The sequence below is a fragment of the Pelodiscus sinensis genome, chromosome 3, assembly GCF_049634645.1.
Source record: "Pelodiscus sinensis isolate JC-2024 chromosome 3, ASM4963464v1, whole genome shotgun sequence".
Classification (NCBI taxonomy): Eukaryota; Metazoa; Chordata; order Testudines; family Trionychidae; genus Pelodiscus; species Pelodiscus sinensis.
In genome coordinates this window covers 57299561-57320300 of record NC_134713.1, presented here as the reverse complement: position 1 = coordinate 57320300, position 20740 = coordinate 57299561, and the positions used below count along the sequence as shown (strand labels likewise).

The window sequence follows — 20740 nt, the reverse complement described above, 5'->3', positions numbered from 1 at the left end:
AGATTATAATGATTGGATGTTAAAATCCATTCACCAAAATAATTACCTAAGTCACTGAAATGCTCAAGATGTTTTACTGGGGGGTTTTAAATAAAAGATCAACCCAAAAGTTATATTAGTGTGTATAAATTAGAAGTTATTAAATTCATTTTGGAAATTTACAATTACATCATTTTATTTTTAGTTCAAATAAAAGCTTTCTTAAATCTCTCCATACTCTTGTTTTTCACTCTGTAATGTGACTGAAAACTTTACAAACACAAAATTTCTTTTACAAAAGAGAATGGCAATGGAATGTTTCACTGGATAATTCACTGTGCATAAAAAAAGAATGATTGTGAGAAGAGTAACATCTGAAGTTATGGCAGAATAGCCACATAGGCTTGGATGGCAATTCTCATAACCTGGGAATTGAATACTTAGGGGATCTCCAAAAGGAAATGATTTCTTGAGGATTTTTTTTGTTTGTTTCTTTAGTTCTTGCAGCATCCATGGATTTTCTGCAATCTGATTTCTTTCACACAAAAAAAAAAGAAAAGAAAAGAAAAGAAAAGAAAAGGAAAGGAAAGGAAAGGAAAGGAAAGGAAAGGAAAGGAAAGGAAAGGAAAGGAAAGGAAAGGAAAGGAAAGGAAAGGAAAGGAAAGGAAAGGAAAGGAAAGGAAAGGAAAGAAAAGAAAAGAAAAGAAAAGAAAAGAAAAGAAAAGAAAAGAAAAGAAAAGAAAAGAAAAGAAAAGAAAAGAAAAGAAACTTAACTGCTCTGGGGAATGGAAAAGCTTAATTATTCTTTCAAACTTCTCTCACAGAGATGAAGAAATGCAACAAAGAGAATTCAACTAGTATGACTTTTTGCAGTTCAGAAATTTAAGATTTCTGAAACTACAGAGAAAGAATTTATTCTTCTCACTGCATAGTATGCACAGTACTGTGTGGAAGTATTTTATCCACATGTGTGAGGGACCAAATAGAACTTTTCTCTGTAAACAAAAGTAAGCAAGAAAGGGTTTGTTTTTTTTAACTAACTTTTCTCACCCTACAATCATAATATCCATTCACCTTATTGAGACCTTCACAGAACTCACGAGTCCATCTCGTAGAGGCTAAATCCAAATTCTATATAAAAATCAATGGAAATATTCTTATTGATGTCAGTGTTAATTGGCAGGGTCCTAAGTAAAGTACTTTGATAATGAGCAATTATAGATTGTCTTTAATTTGGATAGCAAAAGATAATGTGTCCTACACTAGTCCTAGCTATGTGATTTTTTTCCATTGCACACAGTCAGGAAGAGAGAGGCTGTGACGGGGCGGACCGGCACCGCACTGACGAACGGGGGATAGCCCAGGCCCAGCTGGCAGAGGAAGTCCCACCCCTCCGACCCTGCTGGGCATGCTCCCAGCAGCAGCCGGGTATAAAGGCAGAAGGATCCCTATAGTCAGGGAGGCTGCAGGGTGAGGGAGGAGACCAGGCCGGGCCAGTGTTCCTGCAGCAGCTGGGGCCAGAGTTGCTGCCCGTGCCTGACCCTGACACAGGGAAAGCAGCCGCCGACCCAGGGCGGTAGGAGAGCGCCCACAACCCCGGCAGGTACGGCCTCAGAGGCGAAGGGGCCCCAGGGGAACCGGGGCGCGGTAGGAAGCAGCCCAGGGCAAAGGATACAAAGTTTGGCTCGGCGCGTATCGGCCGGATCCCCCGCCGAGTGGGCAGGAGCCATAGGCCCTGCCTAAAGGGCCCTTGGCTGGGACCCAGTGGAGAGGGAGGGCCTGGGTCCCCCCACCACCCGTTTTCCTTCCCTGGATAAGCAAACCCCAGGCCAGGGGAGGCTTCTCAGAGCAGCTAGGCCTCTAGTACCATATATGCCCTGATAGAGGGACCTAGACTTTTATGTTGGGACTTTGGGTACTGTATAGACCCGGTAGGAGGGGGCCAAAACCCCTGACAGGGGCATACCCCCTGACATAGGCAAAACAGCTCTATCTTAACAAATAATTGTATATTAATATGAGATCAGTAAGCACCCATGGCAGGATTCCTTGTCACTAGTTTCATCCTGTGCTCCTTAAGCAAAACTCCCCTACATCAGTTGCCTCCAAGTGCATACATCAGTGGGAGAAGGAATCATATGTGAGGTCATGTTGAGAGCATGGTGCAGCCAGGCTCCAGTATGCATAATTATAGTGTTTAGGTAAAATAGATGCCCTACTTCTCTAATTTCTACCAGGGCCAAGTGGCCAAGGATTCATAGCTGGCTCCCTGCAGCTGTCACAGCCCACTGTATCTGTGCTCAGATGTGCTGGAGAATTGCCAGTCCCGCGTTAAATGAGTAGTTATTGTCTGAAACCGTACTTCTCTTTTAATTGCTGATAAAATGTGGATGGCATTTTAGAAAATTTGGGTGTGGAAGAATGGTATTTTAGAAAATTTAGAAGATTAAATGGTCTCACTAAGCATGCTGCTTGAGCCATGCTTATGCAAATTATTGTTTTCTACAGCTTTAATTTTGGATGGAATGTTATCAGGCCAGATTGTTGTCTAGAAGTCAGTGAAGTTATATGAATTTACACCAGCTGAAGATTTAGATCCTTTTGTTTGAGAGACAAGGCTGATCATTTTGGCATATACTATTTGTAGTGCCCGGTCTCTGATGAAATCAAATGTCTGTGTTGTAGAGTAACTATTTAACAAATGTGTAGAATCATAGAATCTTAGAAATGCAGGGCTAGAAGGAAACTCAAGTGGTCATCTAGTTTAGTCTCCTGCATTGGGACCATATATACACAGACTATCTCGAACACGTATTTGTCTAACCTGTTCTTAAAAGCCTCCAACAACAGTAATTCCATAATCTCCAAAGGAAACCTATTCCAGAACTGAACTTTATAGTTTGAAAGATTCCCTAAGATCTAACCTAAATCTCCCTTGCTGCAGATCAAGCCCTTTACTACTTGTCCTGCCTTCAGTGCAGATGGAGATTAATCATAATCCATTTTATAAGAGCCCTTACAGTAATTAAAGACTGCTATGAATTCTCCCCTCATTCTTCTTTTCTCAAGACTATATATAATCAGTTTTTTTTATCTTTTCTCATAGGTCAGGTTTTCTTCACACTTTATTGTTTTTGTTACTCTCCTCTTGACTCTCCAAATTTTCCATATATTTCTTGAAGTGTGACACCCAGCCTTTCATACAGTTTTCCAGCGGAGTCTTCCTGAGAAGAGAGTAGAATGGACAGATTTCTCCCTTGGGCTTACGCAGGGGTGCAAATTCTGGCCCACGGGCAGGATCTGGTCCACAAGGTTAATCCTTGGTGGGCCCCCACCTTTATGTTTACCTGTGCTTCTGCAGGTATCAGATGATTGCAGCTCGTGTTGGCTGTGAATCACCTTTCATGACCAATGCGAGTGGTGGGGAGCTGCGTCCTGGTCCGTGCCACTTCCCCCCGCTCACATTGGCTGCAAATGGCAATCTGCAACCAATGAGAGTTACAATTGTCCAATACCTGCAGAGGTGCAGGTAAACATAGTGGCAGTGGCTTGCCAGGGACTAATTTGGGTGAGCTGCCACTCTTTTATTGCCCACCCCAGTCTTACAGCCCTTCTATTAATACAACCCGGAATATTAGCCTTTTGCACAACTTCATCACATTGTTGACTTATATTCCATTTTTAATTCCCCAGATTCTTTTTCAGCTATAGTATTACCCAGCCAGTTGTTCCCCGTTTTGCAGTTGTGCTTTTGCTTTTTCCAGTGAAATATTTTGAACTTATCTTTACTGAACTTCATTTTTTACTTAAAACAATTCCTCAATTTGTCAAAATCCTTTTGAATTCTAATCCTGTCCTCCAAAGTTCTTGCAACCCCTCCAAGCTTGGTGTCGTCAGCAAATTTTATAAGCATACTCTCCGTTCTATTATTTCCAAGTAGTGAAAATAATATATAGCACCAGAGCCAGCACAGACTTCTGTGGGACCTAACTAGATGTGTCCTCAAAGTTTGAATGCAAACCACTGATAAATACGCTTTGAATAAATTATTTCAACCAGTTTTGTATAACCTTATCAATGAATGGTTTTAGCAAGGATATGTGAAACACTGGGTGTATTCTGAGGTATATGGATACTAAAACCTCATAGTCATTTGGTTGGTTATATGGCTGACATATCAGGATTTCAGTTTAAATATGTCTAGCTGATGTGAAGGATTTGGGCTGAGCACCACACTTTTCCCTCAGTTGTGGATGCTAGGCTTTCCTATCTCTGTCAGCATACTGATTTTCATCTTGCGTGGCCTTGTCCAGAAGTTCCTTCACTTCTTGGAACTTATCAATCTTGTGCACCCAGTTGTCTGCCATGGGATTGGGAGAGTTGACAGATGTGGCTGTGTGGAGATGAAGGGTAGAATATATCATTTGCATAAGACAGATTCTGCCTAGTGGAGACATGGTCAGCATTCTTGTGCATAAACTGTGCTTGGGGCAGGAGATTTAACCAATAGTTTTGATGGAAATTCATGAAGCAGGCACATGTATTGTTCTAAGGCCAGGTCTATACTAGGGGGGCAAAGTCAAACTAAGATACCCAACTCCAGGGAGAATCTCTCCTGTTGACTTCCCTTATTCCTGGTGGAGTACCAGAGTCAATGGGAGCATGATCAGCAGTTGATTTAGCATGTCCTTACTAGACCTGCTAAACTGACCCCTGGGAGATCAATCTTCACAGCATCAATCTTCTGATAAGTGAAGATAAGACCAAAAATTTGATTTACTTGTTCAGATTACTAGTCAGTTTGAAGATAATAGGGGGTGATGGGTCAGTAATCATGGACCCCAATCAATTGGGTTTTATGCCAGAGCCATGACAAACTATAAACCCTAATCAGTTGTGACTTACTCTGAAGTGCATGGAATTGTGAGTCACCAGGATCTGGGCCACTTCTTCCGCAGAGGGCTGGTGCACTCTGGGGACAAAGCAGGCCATTTTTGTCAATTATTTAATCATGTATCAGAGGGGTAGCCATGTTAGTCTGAATCTGCAAAAATGGCGAGGAGTCCTGTGGCACCTAATAGACTAACTGATGTGCAGGAGCATAAGCTTTTGTGGGCAAAGACCCATCTGACGAAGTGGGTCTTTGCCCACGAAAGCTTATGCTCTTACACTTCAGTTAGTCTATAAGGTGCCACAGGACTCGTTGCTGCTTTTATTTAATCAAGGTGAGGTCTAATGTCTGCCAGTTGGACACTGGGAGATTGATTTTGAATTTAGAGTAATGGCTACCTAGAATCTGGACAGGATCTTGGAAGGCCTTATAGTGTGGAGATGTTTTGAGCACAGTCTCTTGGTGTAGGCATGTGCCTTACAGAAATTAACATGTGACTGGATTGTTGAATACAACTGAGGCCACTGAAAAGAGTGGTTGGCCAAATGGAAGGTCTTGAGGAGATCCAGGTGGCCTGCTGATGGTGAGTTGTGACAGAGCTATTGTGCCTCTAACTGAGGAGGTCCTGCTGGAACACAAGTCTTGGACCTTGTGTTGTCTCATTCTGTGGGAGAAGTTCCTTCTCTATGGCTGAGGAGAGTAGTGACATGAGAACTTAAGGAATAGCAGCACCCAGGAATTTTCAGGACTTAAGAATGAGGACTGAGCTTGGGGGGAGGGGAAGGGCGGCTCTTGGTTGGTTAGATATTTTCTTTTTTGTGACAAGGCATCAGTGGTCTTCTCTGGGCTGTGGAGTATGTGATGGTGAAATTAAAGAGTGTAAACAATGGGGCCCACTGAAGCTGCCTCTGAGTCAGCACTTTGTCTCGGTCGAGGTACACTAAGCTTTTATGATCCATGTAAACATTTGCTGGGTATTGAGCAGCCTTCAAATAGTTGCACCACTCTTTGAATAGGTAAAAGGATGGAGGTTCTGCTGAGGAGCACATCTTTAACAGAGTATGGCCATATTAGAGTCTTAGGTCTTGATGACAATAGGATGTGGCAGGTTAGGATGGGCCAGGGTTGAGTTGCTAGTTGATGAAGTAAGACTGAGAGTAAACCAGAAACAACAAAGGGCATTGGTTAATAAGCCCCATGAACTTTGGTAATCCCCAAATATAGATGGTGGAGAGGGGACCCTGGTGCTTGGTTTAAGCTTCAATGTGTGCCCATTGTGCAGCATTCTCACCCTGCAACCAGGCACTCACTCTTGTAGCATCAGGTTATTTATGGCACACTGTGCTAGTTGGTCCCATAGTGCCTGTACAGAGCTTGGTTCTCTTGCAAGCTGCAATATTTGGGCTCAAAGCACTGTGAGCTCCTCCTGGGAGTGGTAACCCATTCGAACATTTCTGGAACAGTGATTCTTCTTCAGGTAGTGTCCCCATGGGTGCTTCACGGTGGGTGTTGGGCTCGTCCCGGTGCCGCAGATTGGAGATCTTTTAGCCATTGTCTGCCGGACCGCGCATGCACAAAGGCCATCTTGTGGCTTTTCGCACTGTTTCTGGTCGTGCAGTCTGACTCCCGCCAGTTCCTCCTAATCGTCTTCAGGTGCAGACGGAGAAACAGCTCCCTCTCATGTCAATCCTAACAGGAGCTGAGAGGAGAGAGAAAAACGTGTATACAGTTACTTGTTACCTCCTATTGTTTAGTTTTTATTTAACTATCCTTAAGTGAACTCCCTTGTTGTGGACACGGACCAGCAAAGAGAAAAGTGCCACATTATAAAAATGCCTCCAGGGACAAAGACAGCAAAAGGCTTGACCTATTAGGCAGGAAGGTATACTCATCAGCTACACTAACACTCCTCATGGCAAATTATTCTGTTTTGTTGGCCAATCACAACTTTGATAATTATGCCAAACTTGTTCCTCTCATTGAACATCTTCCAGAGACCAAACGTCAAGTCCTGAAAGCGATCATACAGGAAGGATACATGTCCTCCCGTTCTGCACTCCACATTGCCTTGGACACGGCTGATGCAGCAGCCAGGACTATAGCTACATCCGTGGTCATGTGTAGGGCTTCATGCCTACATACGGTAGCAGTCCCTAAGGAGCTCCAGAATAAGGTGCAGGACTTACCTTCTGATAACCAAACCTTGTTTACAGATAAAAATGATTCAGTCCTCCACTCTGGGAAAGACTCATGCACAGCATTAAGGACATTGGGTATGTACACGCCACCTTTCCATCGGAGGCGATATATACCCGAACAAAGGCAAAGACCCTTTTACTACGCACCATCTCAGGCACGGCAATATGACCCTCAAAGAACAAGACAGCATCCCCAGAGTCCACGCCCACAAGTCGCCACACCAACCCCCAGCAGTCAAACTAGCAGTAGGTTTGACAGAAACATCTCATAGACTCATAGACTTTAAGATCAGAAGGGACCATTATAATCATCTAGTCTGACCCCCTGCACAGTGCAGGCCACAAAATCTCACCCACCCCTCCTAGAATAATCCTCTCACCTATATCTCAGATATTGAAGCCTTCAAATACTTTGAAGACCCCAAGATGCAGAGAATCCTCCAGCTGTGATCTGTACCCCATGCTACAGGGGAAGGCGAAAAACCTCCAGGGCCTCTGCCAATCTACCTTGGAGGAAAATTCCTTCCCGACCCCAAATATGGCGATCAGCTAAACCCTGAGCATGTGGGCAAGACTCATCAGCCAGACATCCAGAAAGTTCTCTATAGTAACTCCTATCATCCCTCCATTGACCTATTTCCCACTGATAATGAATGGTCAATTAGCTACCAAGATCATGTTATCTCATCAAACCATCCCCTTCATAAACCCATCTAGTTTAATCTTGAAACCAGATAGATCTTTTGCCCCCACTACTTCCCTTGGAAGGCCGTTCCAGAACCTCACTCCTCTAATGGTTAGAAACCTTCGTCTAATCTCAAGTCTAAACTTCCTACTAGCCAGCTTATATCCATTTGTTCTTGTGTCCACATTGGTATTAAACTTAAATAATTCCTCTCCCTCCCTGGTATTTATCCCTCTAATATATTTAAAAAGTGCAATCATGTCCACCCTCCGCCTTCTTTTGGTTAAAGTAAACAAGCCAAGCTCCTTGAGTCTCCTTTCATAAGACAGGTTTTCCATCCTCGGATCATCTTAGTGGCCCTTCTTTGTACCTGTTCCAGTTTGAATTCATCCTTCTTAAACATGGGAGACCAGAACTGCACACAGTATTCCAAATGGGGTCTCACCAATTCCTTGTATAATGGCACTAACACCTCTTTATCCCTACTGGAAATACCTCGCCTAATACATCCCAAGATCGTATTAGCCTTTTTCACGGCCATGTCACAATGGCGGCTCATAGTCATTCTATAATCAACCAGGACTCTGAGGTCCTTCTCCTCCTCCGTTACTTTCAACTGATGTGTCCCCAGCTTATAACTAAAATTCTTGTTATTAATCCCTAAATGCATAACCTTACACTTCTCACTATTAAATTTCATCCTATTGCTATCACTCCAATTTACAAGATCATCCAGATCTTCCTGCATGATATCTCGATCCTTTTCTGAATTGGCAATAGCTCCCAACTTTGTGTCATCCGCAAATTTTATTAGGACACTTCCACTTTTGGTGCCAAGATCAGCAATAAAAAGATTAAATAAAATTGGCCCCAAAACTGATCCCTGAGGAACTCCGCTAGTAACCTTCCTCCAACCCGACAGTTCACCTTTCAATATGACCCGCTGTAGTCTCCCCTTTAACCAGTTGCTTATCCACCTCTCAACTTTCATATTAATCCCTATCTTTTCCAATTTAACTAATAATTCCCCATGTGGTACTCTATCAAATGCCTTACTAAAGTCAAGGTAGATTAGATCCACTGCATTTCCTTTATCTAAAAAATCTGTTACTTTCTCAAAAAAGGATATCAGGTTAGTTTGGCACGATCTACCTTTTGTAAAAGCATGTTGTAATTTGTCCCAATTGCCATTAGTCTCAATGTCTCTAACTACTTTCTCCTTCAAAATTTTTTCCAGGATCTTACATACTACACATGTCAAACTAACAGGCCTATGGTTACCTGGGTCGTTTTTTTTCCCTTTCTTAAAAACCGGAACTATATTAGCTATTCTCCAGTCAACCCCTTAGTTTAGAGATTTATTAAAAAATTTTGCTAATGGATTTGCAAGTTCATGTGCCAGTTCCTTTAATATTCTTGGATGAAGATTATCTGGGCCCCCCGATTTACTCCCATTAAGCTGTTCAAGTTTGGCTTTTACCTCGGCTATGGTAATATCTACCTCCTTATCTTTAGTCCCATTTGTTAACTTACCATTATCCCTAAGCTCTTCATTAGCCTCATTAAAGACTGAAGCAAAGTATTTGTTCAAATATTGGGCCGTTCCTAGATTATCCTTAACTTCCACTCCATCCTTAGTAATTAGCGGTCCTACTTCTTCTTTTTTTGTTTTTTTCCTATTTATACGGCTATAAAACCTTTTACTATTGGTTTTAATTCCCTTTGCAAGGTCCAACTCTACCTGACTTTCAGCCTCTCTCACTTTATCCCTACATGCTCTAACCTCAATAAGGTAGCTTTCTTTACTAATCCCTCCCATTTTCCACTCCTTATATGCTTTCTGCTTTTTCTTAATCACCTCTCTGAGATGCTTGCTCATCCAACTTGGTCTAACACACCTGCCTATAAATTTTTTTTCCCTTTTCTAGGTATACAGGCTTCTGACAGCTTCTGCAACTTTAACTTAAAATAATTCCAGGCCTCCTCCACTTTAAGATACATCATTTCTTTAGTCCAAACAACTTCCCTAACTAATTTCCTTAATTTACTAAAGTTAGCTCTTTTGAAATCAAAAACCCTAGTCTCAGATTTATTTTTGTTTATCCTTCCATTTAATTTAAACTGAATTAGCTCATGATCACTCGAGCCAAGGTTGTCTCCTACAACCATTTCATCTATGAGGTCCTCGCTACTCACCAAAACCAAATCTAAAATAGCATCCCCCCTGTTGGTTCAGCAACTACTTGATGAAGGAATTCATCAGCTATCACATCTAGGAAAATCTGAGCCCTATTATTATTACTAGCGTTTTTTCTCCAGTCTATATCTGGAAAGTTGAAATCTCCCATGATTACGCAGTTTCCATGAGTATTTACTTCATTAAAAACATTAAAGAGGTCTCTATCCATGTCCAAATTGGATCCTGGTGGTCTGTAAGACACCCCAAGCACTATCCGAGTGGAGGATCTGATAGTTTTCTTCCCCAATGTGATTTTTTCCCAAACAGACTCTGTCTTCTCCATTCCATCACTTTTTATTTCTTTACAATCTACCTCATCTTTGATATACTTTTTATTTCTTTACAATCTAACTCATCTTTGATATACAATGCGACTCCACCACCTTTACCCTTATTTCTGTCTTTCCTAAACAGCACATACCCTTCAATACCTGTACTCCAGTCATGCCTAGTATTCCACCATGTTTCTGTTATTCCTATAATATCTGGTTTCACTTCCTGGACCAATAACTCTAGTTCCTCCTTTTTGTTACCTAGGCTCCTCGCATTGGTGTACAAATATCTTAATTTTTGCTGCTTGGCCTCATTCACATTCTTTACCCAATTTGGCACGGACGTTATACCTCCAATATGACCTATTAGACTAGTATCCACCCCACCCTTCCTCATGTTCATTCTCCTACCCCCAGCTATATCCTTTCTTACTTCGTTTTCCTCCCTCTCAGTGTTAAAATCTGGTGTTGGAGATTACCCGGGCATCTCCCAACCGTCTCCGCCAAATTCCTAGTTTAAAGCTCTCTTAAGTTGAGCCAGCCTCCATCCTAGAAGTCTATTTCCCTCCCTACTTAGGTGAAATCCATCTCTAGAGAACAGTCCTCTGTCCATAAATGCCTCCCAGTGACCATACATCCCAAAGCCCTCCTTATAGCACCACTGCCTAAGCCATCTATTGATCATCATAATCCTGTCACATCTTAGTTGCCCTTCTCTAGGAACAGGCAGAATCCCACTAAAGATCACCTGAGCCTCAATTTCCTTGGGCATCCTCCCCAGCCTAGCATAGTCTCCCTCAATTCGTTCCAGCGAGAATCTAGCCGTATCATTTGTTCCTACATGAAGGATGATCAATGGATTCCTTCCTGCTCCCTTAATAATCCTCTTCAACTCAGTTCCACATCTCGTATCTTAGCACCTGGCAGACAGCACACCCTTCTATTCTCTGAATCAGCTCTGGTTACAGGCCTATCTATTCTTCTCAATAAGGAGTCCCCAATCACATAGACCTGCCTTTTCCTAGTGACAGTGTAATTCTCTGGTCTATCTCTAGCTTACTCTGGCTGCAATTCCTTGCCATTCCTATTTTCTCTTGTAATCCTAATGCTCAGTATTGGTGTTGTCTCCATTAAGTCTTCCCCTTTATCTATGGGACTAGCCACTCTTCTCTTCTTCTTTACCCTTCCATCTTCATTATCTATCTGCTGTACCCCTTCTACATTTTCCAGCTCCACATACCTGTTCTTGAGCTCTGTTTTTCCTTCACTGACCCATCTTTTCCTCTGCCTGGTCCTCTGAGTCACATGCTTCCACTGTCCATTTTCTTTGCCCAGCAGTCCCCCCTCTGAGGCCCTTGAACCTGCTTCCATCTGCATATCTAAGCTTTCCCCTTCAGCCACGTCATGCCTTTGCCCCATCATCTGCTCAAACCCCCTTCTAAACTCGACCAGAGTTTCCACCTGCATCTCCAGTCCTCTGATCTTTTCTTCCATCAGCTCTATCAGGCGGCACTTCATGCAAACAAAACTCCTTTCAGGTACCCCCTCCAGAATCATGTACATACCGCAGCTACCACATCCAATCATCCTCCTTGTGTTCTCTACTACTTGGGCCATGGCCACTAATGCCTGTGTTTTATCTACTTTCTCACCAAAATCCTATTAGTCCGCTGAACACAAAAACAAACCAAAACACCCTCTCCACAGCAAAAACAAACTCCAAACAGGTTTCAATATCCAAACTCCCCTTACAAACTCCCACTCAAACTCCCCTGTTTACAGCTCTGTTTGCTTGGCTCCTGTGCCGCTGCAGCATCGAGGGATTGCAAACCATCCACTTGTTGCCCAGTCACAGTGTCACCAATGCGCACTTTCACCATTGCTTAAGACCCTTCCAACATCGTTGGGCCACAATAACATCAGACTGATGGGTCATGCAGCTTATAACATCAGGCTACGTGATCCCATTTGTGTCCCCACCCCCTTCCATCCCTTCCTCCTGGAAAAAATTTTGAAGGAGAAAGTAGTTAGTACTCCCCCCCCCTCCACACACACACTGGCTGCCTTTACCACGGGACCTAGCAGCAGCAACAGCTGCTTGTCCCACTTCTGCCCGATCAACCCATGATCCCTCTCCCACATCCCCCGCTGCCACTCTGCTTTTACCAAGGGACCTAGCAGAAGCAACAGCTGCTTGTCCCGCTTCTGCCCGATCAACCCAAGATCCCTCTCCCGCGTCCCCCGCTGCCGCTCTGCTTTTACCACCGGACCTAGCAGCAGCAACAGTGGTAAAAGCAGAGCGGCAGCGGGGGACATGGGAGAGGGATCTTGGGTTGATCGGGCAGAAGCGGGACAAGCAGCTGTTGCTGCTGCTAGGTCCGGTGGTAAAAGCAGAGCGGCAGCGGGGGACGCGGGAGATGTCTGAAAGGGGAGCAGGGAAGGAGCCAGCGTCTTTGCGTGTCGGGCTCCTCTGTCTCTTTATGGGCGGGGGGAGAGGAGCGTTCGGGTTCTCATGGAACCCTTACGTTCGCATCGCAGAACCCCAGGGTTCCGTGGAGCACCATTTGGGAAACACTGCACTACACGCTACAAAACATCCTTATGGCTGACACAGCGGTAGCCACCGCAGTACTTTCCACAGCGTCAGCCCATTAACTCTGAACCTGCCGCCTTTACTTCGGCTATTGCTGTGAAGTCACCCACAGTGGAGCACCCATGGGGCACTACCCGAAGAAGAAGTTACTCACCTTGGGCAGTAACGACGGTTCTTCGAGGTGTGTCCCCCCATCGGTGCTCCACGACCCGCTCTCCTCCCCTCTTTGGAGTCTGTTGTTTATGTCTTTCAGACCTCGACGATCAGGAGGAACTGGCGGGAGCTGGACCGCGCGACCAGAAATGGCATGAAAAGCCGCAAAATGGCCACCATGCATGCACGGTCCGGCAGACAATGGCTAAAAGATCTCCAATCTGCAGCGCCGGGACAAGCCCGACACCCACAGTGGAGAACCCACGGTGACACACACTTTTAAGAACCATCATTACTTTACAAGGTGAGTAACTTCTTCTTTTCAAATTAAGTTATGTGAACTCTTATCCCTTGAGATATGTGAGGAAAAACATTCAGTAATGATAAACAATGCCTTTTATTTAGTAAGGCTTGGTAATCTAATCTTGGGTATATTATGATGCTACATCAAATTGGGTACGCAATAGAATACGTTATTTGGAAAGGGATACAAAACCTAAAAAGTTTGAAAACCACTGCTCTGGGGCATGCCAGGCAGGGAATAACCTGCAGTCTCCATGTTCCCCGGAGTAGGCCTTCATCAAGGGGTAGGTTGGTCCAGGCAAATTGTCAGGATCCTGGCAAGGACAGTCACAACCACAGGTTGGAGCAGGGTCAAACCTGAGGCTGAGACCAGTTGGGACATGCTAAGCATGTTCCAGGACTTCATTAATACCAAGGATCCAAGTCAGATTTCAGAGTTTATGTTGGGACGCCAGGTCCAAATTAATCTGAGGTTAAAACAAGGATCTGAAGAGCAGGCAGCAGAAATGGTGATTGCAGCCCGTCTCCTAGCATCTAGCCCTCCATTAAGATTGTTTTTTTTTATATATCTACCTGTACACTTTTGTCACCTTTTCCCCATAAACCTAGTTTAAAGCCTTCCTCACTAGGTTCTCGCACTAGTGTACAAAAATGCTTTTCTCTTTCTTGGTTAGGTGGATCCCATCTCTTCCCAGTAATCCTTGTTCTTGAAAGATCATCCCATTGTCAAGGAAGCCAAATCTCTCCTATTAATACTTTCTGCTCCGGCATGCATTCTTTTCCAGGGTGTGCATATCACTGTCCCAGTCCTTACACCAAATTGGGAAGATAGATGAGAAACCAACCTTTACTGCCACCTGACTTTTGGAAGTTATGTAAAATCTTCAAGGACAGATTTTATGAGTTGAACTTTTGTCCCCTTCCTTTATGTGGCTGCATGCTCTTCAACTTCCACTGGAGTCAGCAATGCATTGGGTCCACTATATTTTAAAATGTTTTAGTCTAATCAAGCTTGATCAATATAAATGAAACACAATTAGCTGAAAGAAGCAGCATGCATGATAATACAAAATATTAGGCAACATTTGAGGAAAGCAAAAGGCAGTACTCATTAAAAGTAAAGAAAATATACAGCAGAAAAAAATAGGGGAACGTAAAGGAATCTGAAATCAATCTTTTCCATTATATCACATTAGGTTTATAAGATTTCACAGATACTGTTTGCCACCATACAATGTTCCATGTTTTAGAACTGTCCCTCCTTTTTTACACTTACGCTGTGTTTGAAAGGGATGGGGTTTTTCTCTCTTCTACTCCCTTGGGAACAAATCCAACATCCAGCCCATGTACCTTGATTGGAACAGAGAGAACGGTGCTTGGGCTCCCAAAGATCCCTTGCATCTTGTCATGCAAAAGCCTTACCCAGATCTGAGATCAATGTTGTGTACATTCCAGAGATGGAGGGGGAAAAAGGTGAAATATATAAAGAGTATAACAAAGAGATTATCTCCTACTGATTGAGGCCTGGAGTTGCTGGGTTCCTCCTGAGGGTGTTTGTATTGAGCACAGTAATATCCAGAAATGTAATCTCTTAACTAGCCATAGCACATACTGCACTTCAAAAACATACCACATGGGCTCATTACCCAGTTGGTGACTGTTTCAGAATTACAGTTTGGTCTCCCAGCAACTAAGGGCGTTTCTAAAAGATGTGGGAGTTCCTCTGATCATGAACTACAGGTTGAAACTCCCTCGTCCAAGACTTCCTGGTCTGGCAACATCCGTGATCCAACAGTGTCACGGATGTTGCTAGACCAAAGAGCCCCAGCTGCAGAGGTTGAGAGCTGCAGGGAGCAGAGCCAGTTTGGTTGGTGGGAGCCTTCAGGGGCAGGGACCTGGGGGTAGAGAGCCCTGGGACCTGTCGTCATGCGTGGGGCTGGGGAACACGGCGAGCAGTTGTTGCTGCTGTGCATGGGGCCAGAGAACCCCAAGAACAGATGCCACCGCCATCGCACACTCAGGGCCAAGGAACCTTGGGAGCAGCTACCACCCCACTGGGGGCAGGCAGCAGAGCCCTGCAAGGGGTCTGGGAGCAGCTGATCCAGGCAGGTGAGCCAAAGGAGGTCAGGCCTCTTGGTTCTCCCAGGGCAGCTGCCAGGAGGGAAGCCCCAGGAGAGCTCGGATGTTTGACCTCCTCTGGTCTGGCAAATTCCTTTGTTTGGGACCACTCTGGTCCCAAGGGTGTTGGACTAGGGAGCTTCAACTTGTACTGCCTTAAAATCTGTTTATATAGATAAAGAGATTAACCTTGTACATCTCTGAAACTGCTCTCTTTCTAGTGACTTATAGATCCACAGCTCAAGCCAAATTATTATTTTCAGTAGAAATGAGAGTACTGCCATAGTACTTACGCTGAAGTTATTAAGCACAGGAGTATAAGATGCTCATGTGACAGTCCCTATTCTTTCCTTCTCTCCATGGTGTTAAACTAATTGAAAGTAAATTCTGCAGATCCCTCAGACTGAAATTTTTGATAGAAAAATGAAAACAAATGTAGCATCTGCCTGAGATCCCTTATGTAAAATTGGCGGTTTTCCAGGCCCAGCCACTGACCCTGTTTCTTACAAAGACTGGTTTTCCAGGTTTTCATGTGCAAAAGCTCATCCTCAGAACTTTAACAAGTTGAATAATAGGGAAAATATGGGATTTTTAAAGTAAATATGGTATTTACGAAAAAATACCTCTTAACCAGCATGACGGAATCTTCCCCTTACCAACATAACTAAAACCCTCCCATTTTGGAGGGGAAAAAAGCAACAGTAGATCCCCTTTCTTTAATCCTGGACCATTCTGAGAGACTGCCAGTAACTGGACTCATTTGCTTGCCAACTTTACTATATATTTGTGATGCTCATCTGTCAATTAGGGAGTGAACTGGGAGAGACCCATGTCCCCTTGCTCATTTCACACAGGACTCTGAGCTGATGCTAAGTGGCAATGATTTGGCAGTGAGAAGTCAAAGAAGTATGAGCAAAGAAAGCAGGCTATGTGCTGTGAATAAATATGCGGCCATGCCTGCCTGACATGTGGACACATCTGTGGATCCCTCATTAGTTTACATTTGCAAAAGCTGACACACTAAAGCTAAAATAACTCTTCCATGTGTAGGGAGACTCCAGCTTATTTCCTAGTATCTCAGCTATTGTAGCTTCTTGATCTAATTCCTGTGTGTCACATAGGACTACTATTACTAAGAAAAATGGTTGCTAAAATAGTTGAGCTTTTCTATAGTGCAAACGAGGTTAATGTTTTTCATGCAGACTGATCTGTTTTATTCTACTTTGTATTATCAAAAACTGAAACAGCAGTTGAGGAGACTTCAGCAAATAGATACAGTTGTCTTACAGTTTTCAAAAGAACACTACCACAATCTCTCAGTTGTAACGTAGCTGGTGTCGATGTACCTTAAGGCAAGCTTTGGCACCATCCTCACAGGTAGGAGGTCAATGGGAGAAATGCTCCTATTGATTTTCTTTACTCCTCATGAGGACTAGGAGTTCTGTCATTAATGCGGGCACCCTTAGGCTGTGTCTACACTGGCACCCTTTTCTGTAAAAGGGATGCTAATGAGACACTTCGGAATTGCAAATTCCACGGGGGATTTAAATATCCCCCGTGGCATTTGCATGAACATGGCTGCCGCTTATTTCCAGCTCGGGGTTTTGCCGGAGAAAAGCTCCAGTCTAGACGGGATCTTTTGGAAAATAAGCCCTTTTCCGGAAGATCCCTTATTCCTACTTGAAAGCGAATAGGGCTTATTTTCCGCAAGATCCCATCTAGACTGGTGCTTTTCTCCGGCAAAACCCCGAGCCGGAAAAAAGCGGCAGCCATGTTCATGCAAATGTCACGGGGGATATTTAAATCCCCCGTGGAATTTGCAATTCCGAAGTGTCTCATTAGCATCCCTTTTACGGAAAAGGGTGCCAGTGTAGACACAGCCTTGGTAACTAATGTTACTCCTCGTTTTTTGGTTCGAACTAACGCGTCTCGGCACGCACTTTCATTTTCGAAACAGCTGTTGATCGGAGTAACGCGCTGATGAGATCATGCTAATGAAGCATGGGATATTTAAATCCCCGCTTCATTGACTATTTCGAATGTCTACATTTGCAGCCTTAGTTCAAACTAGGGTGCAATAGTAGACATACCCTGAGATCTGAACTTCCTGAAAAAGTCAATGATCTCAGATCCAAGTTTCTAGTCCAGATCTGCTTCTAGTCAGGAGCAGAGTAGGAAAGGAGGATTTTAAGGCTTTTTTTTTTTTAAGACAAAAAGTAACTAATTTTCTCTGAAAGAGAAGAAAGAGAGGAAGACTGTGATGGGACTGTATGGCTACGTCTACACTGGCATGATTTTACAGAAATGCTTTTAACGGAAAAGTTTTCCGTTAAAAGCATTTTCGGAAAAGCGCATCTAGATTGGCAGGACACTTTTCCACAAAAGCACTTTTTGCGGAAAAGCGTCTGTAGCCAATCTAGACACGCTTTTCCACAAAAAGCCCCGATCGCCATTTTCACGATCAGGGCTTTTTTGTGGAAAACAAATCTCCGCTGTCTACACTGGCCCTTTTGCACAAAAGTTTTTCAGAAAAAGACTTTTGCCCAAATGGGCGCAGCATAGTATTTCCGCAAAAGCACTGACAATCTTACATGAGATCATCAGTGCTTTTGCGGAAATTCAAGCGGCCAGTGTAGACAGCTGGCAAGTTTTTCTGGAAAAGTGGCTACTTTTCCGGAAAAAGTGGCCAGTCTAGACACAGCCCATAAGTAATCGATCAACTCCAGAACCATGTAAATCATAGCGAAGGCATGGATAGGGTCTTAGCAGTTGGTTAATGTGAGATGAGAGAGAAAAAATACGAACTAGGATTAATATATGCAGGCCTTTAATAACATGGGGCACATTCTCCTATTATAAGATATAATTGGTTCTTCTGGGAGCTACTCATATTCTGCAACTGGAGAACAGGGAGGTAACTAGGCATAGGATGTGGAGATGAATAGATAGTTGGTGATGACCATAGTTTTCTATAGCACTTATTAGCAGTTAATTCTGGAAGTAATTAGCCCACATATTTGGTAGTTTAAAACAACTATAAAAGCTCTATTACTTTTAGTACCTTCAATTAATGTGGGTGGTAGCAAGAATTTTGCTGCAATAATCTTTTAATGACACAAGTCTGCCAATTCAGTAAAGATATAGTAGATGACTTGGGGTTTGATAATTTTATTCCCCCCCCCCTTTTTTTTGCAGATATATACATCACTCTCCCAAAGGGAAAGCAAATTTTAACAAACTTTTCTAAATGTAAAATTGTTTTATAGTTAGAACAAGGCACATTTTTATGCATGTGACATTGAGATTATTCTATTTATTGGGTACAGTGCCTCAGAGATACTGTAATATATGTCTTGTCTTTGCTTGTTCTTTAAATAGAGAAGATTCCTATCATGTTTATTTTTTATTAGATAGGAGGGATTTTATCTTTCAAATCTTTGGAGACTAATTCATTCATTTGATCATCGCTACTTTCCATTGTAAAACTGTATTCAGGTGTTTTTGTCTGTTTTCTTCTTCTTCAGACTCTGATTATTCAGGCCCTTTGTATTCAGGCCCACTGACGTGGGAGGCAAAAGAGCCAGTTGCTTTGTGCAATTCAAAAGGGCCTGGGGCTCCCAACTACTTCAGCCCCAGACCTTCAAATTTGTTCCAGAGGCCCACACAGCACACTCTACGCCCTAGGTGTGCTCTAGGTAGTGCTGAAGGGCTGGCATTAGTGAGGCTAGCTCCAGACATGCCCCTGTTACTCAAAGCCCCACCCCTTCTGGGAACAAAGAGCTGCCCCCCCCACTTGGATCAGTGGGACAGCATTTCTGACAGCCCCCCTGATTCTGACACTCCTACATTTGTATTCTTTGAACAGTGATCAGTCAGCACAGTCTTGTTCACTAGACAATCACCCAATAATTGAAGAGCTTTCTTTTTTAGATGTACTAATGGCTTTGTAGTTGCAGTGTTCAGAAAAGGGCACATAAAATCCCCAGTTAATTTGACATTCACATATCTTATTATCTTCTATTTAATCAAATTAAATTTTGCTTTTATTACTTTTTAGCCAAGGCCACGCTATTGAGATGATTCTGTTTTGTTTTTCACTTTATATTGGATTTATTAATTTCTTCATAGGCTTTTCTTTGGCACTAATCATTATGGTATCCAAATGATTTGCAAACACCAATGAACTTATTTTCACAATATCATCCAGGAAGTGGGTATTGTCTTCATTTTACATATGGGAAATGGAGGCACAGAATGTTTAAAGTAAAAAATATCCACTAAATTGTAGTGGGCAGCCTTAGTCTAATTCTAAGACACATGGGACCAGATTTTTTCAGAGTATTTAACATTATGTACTTCATTTGCAGCTGTGAATGTTCAGCATTTATGCAAATCATACCCTAGATCTCAAGTCAAGCACTCAGAAAATGAAGCACACACAATCAGGAATCAAAAGTGGCAAGTTTGGGTTAAGTGACATGACTTGAAATACATAGGAACTCTGTGGGCACAGCCGGGATAAAATCCAATTCTGCTGGTCTGTGTTCAGCTGCCTTAATCATAAGGCTGTAATCCTCCCTCATTTGCTTCACGCCTTCTAACCTGATATACAAGCAAGCCACACACACCCTGCCGACTAATCAGAGGGAATGCTGCAACCTCAGACACAGGCACATTGCCTTGCTCCCCAGTATGGACTACAAGGTCATAGTGAAAGCCATCTCACTCTGGCTGGTGTCCCTGATGGCAGATGTGATGCACTCTTGCAAGAGCTACCACCATCCCAAAATGGAGCAGGAGAAGATGTCTGACAAGATGGATCACAGGTATTTAATAGACATTCTGGGCCATTTGGCATCAGGCCCTGCTTAGTCAGACCCTGCTTTCTACAAGTGCTTCATACCTTGTTAGAGCATTTGATCAAGCTCATCTGAGTCATGGCTGAACCTGTCTTTAGTCCAGCAGTGCACCAGGCTGACTGATCTTTAGCCAAATCTTTACCATCACCATTGGGCCCCTTTCTCTGCGTCCTTCATAAGAAGATATGGGTATGTCTACACTGCCACCCTAGTTCGAACTAGGGTGGCTAATGTAGGCATTCGAACTTGCAAATGAAGCCCGGGATTTAATTATCCCGGGCTTCATTTGCATGTTCCCGGGCGCCGCCATTTTTAAATACCCCGTAGTTCGAACTCCCTGCCCGCGGCTACACGCGGCACGGACTAGGTAGTTTGAATTAAAGCTCCTAATTTGAACTACCATTATTCCTCCTGCAAGGAGGTTTTACGGTAGTTCGAATTAGGAGCTTT

General features: G+C 43.4%; 1 long non-coding RNA gene across 1 annotated transcript; it reads left to right on the top strand.

Annotated features, from left to right (window-relative positions):
• The first annotated feature begins 739 nt into the window (after positions 1-739).
• LOC112547279 (uncharacterized) lies at positions 740-20513 on the top strand. The gene is made up of 3 exons (XR_012902580.1): positions 740-1582; positions 13111-13314; positions 19799-20513. It is a non-coding gene; the product is annotated as an uncharacterized LOC112547279 (long non-coding RNA).
• Positions 20514-20740: the final 227 nt, after the last annotated feature.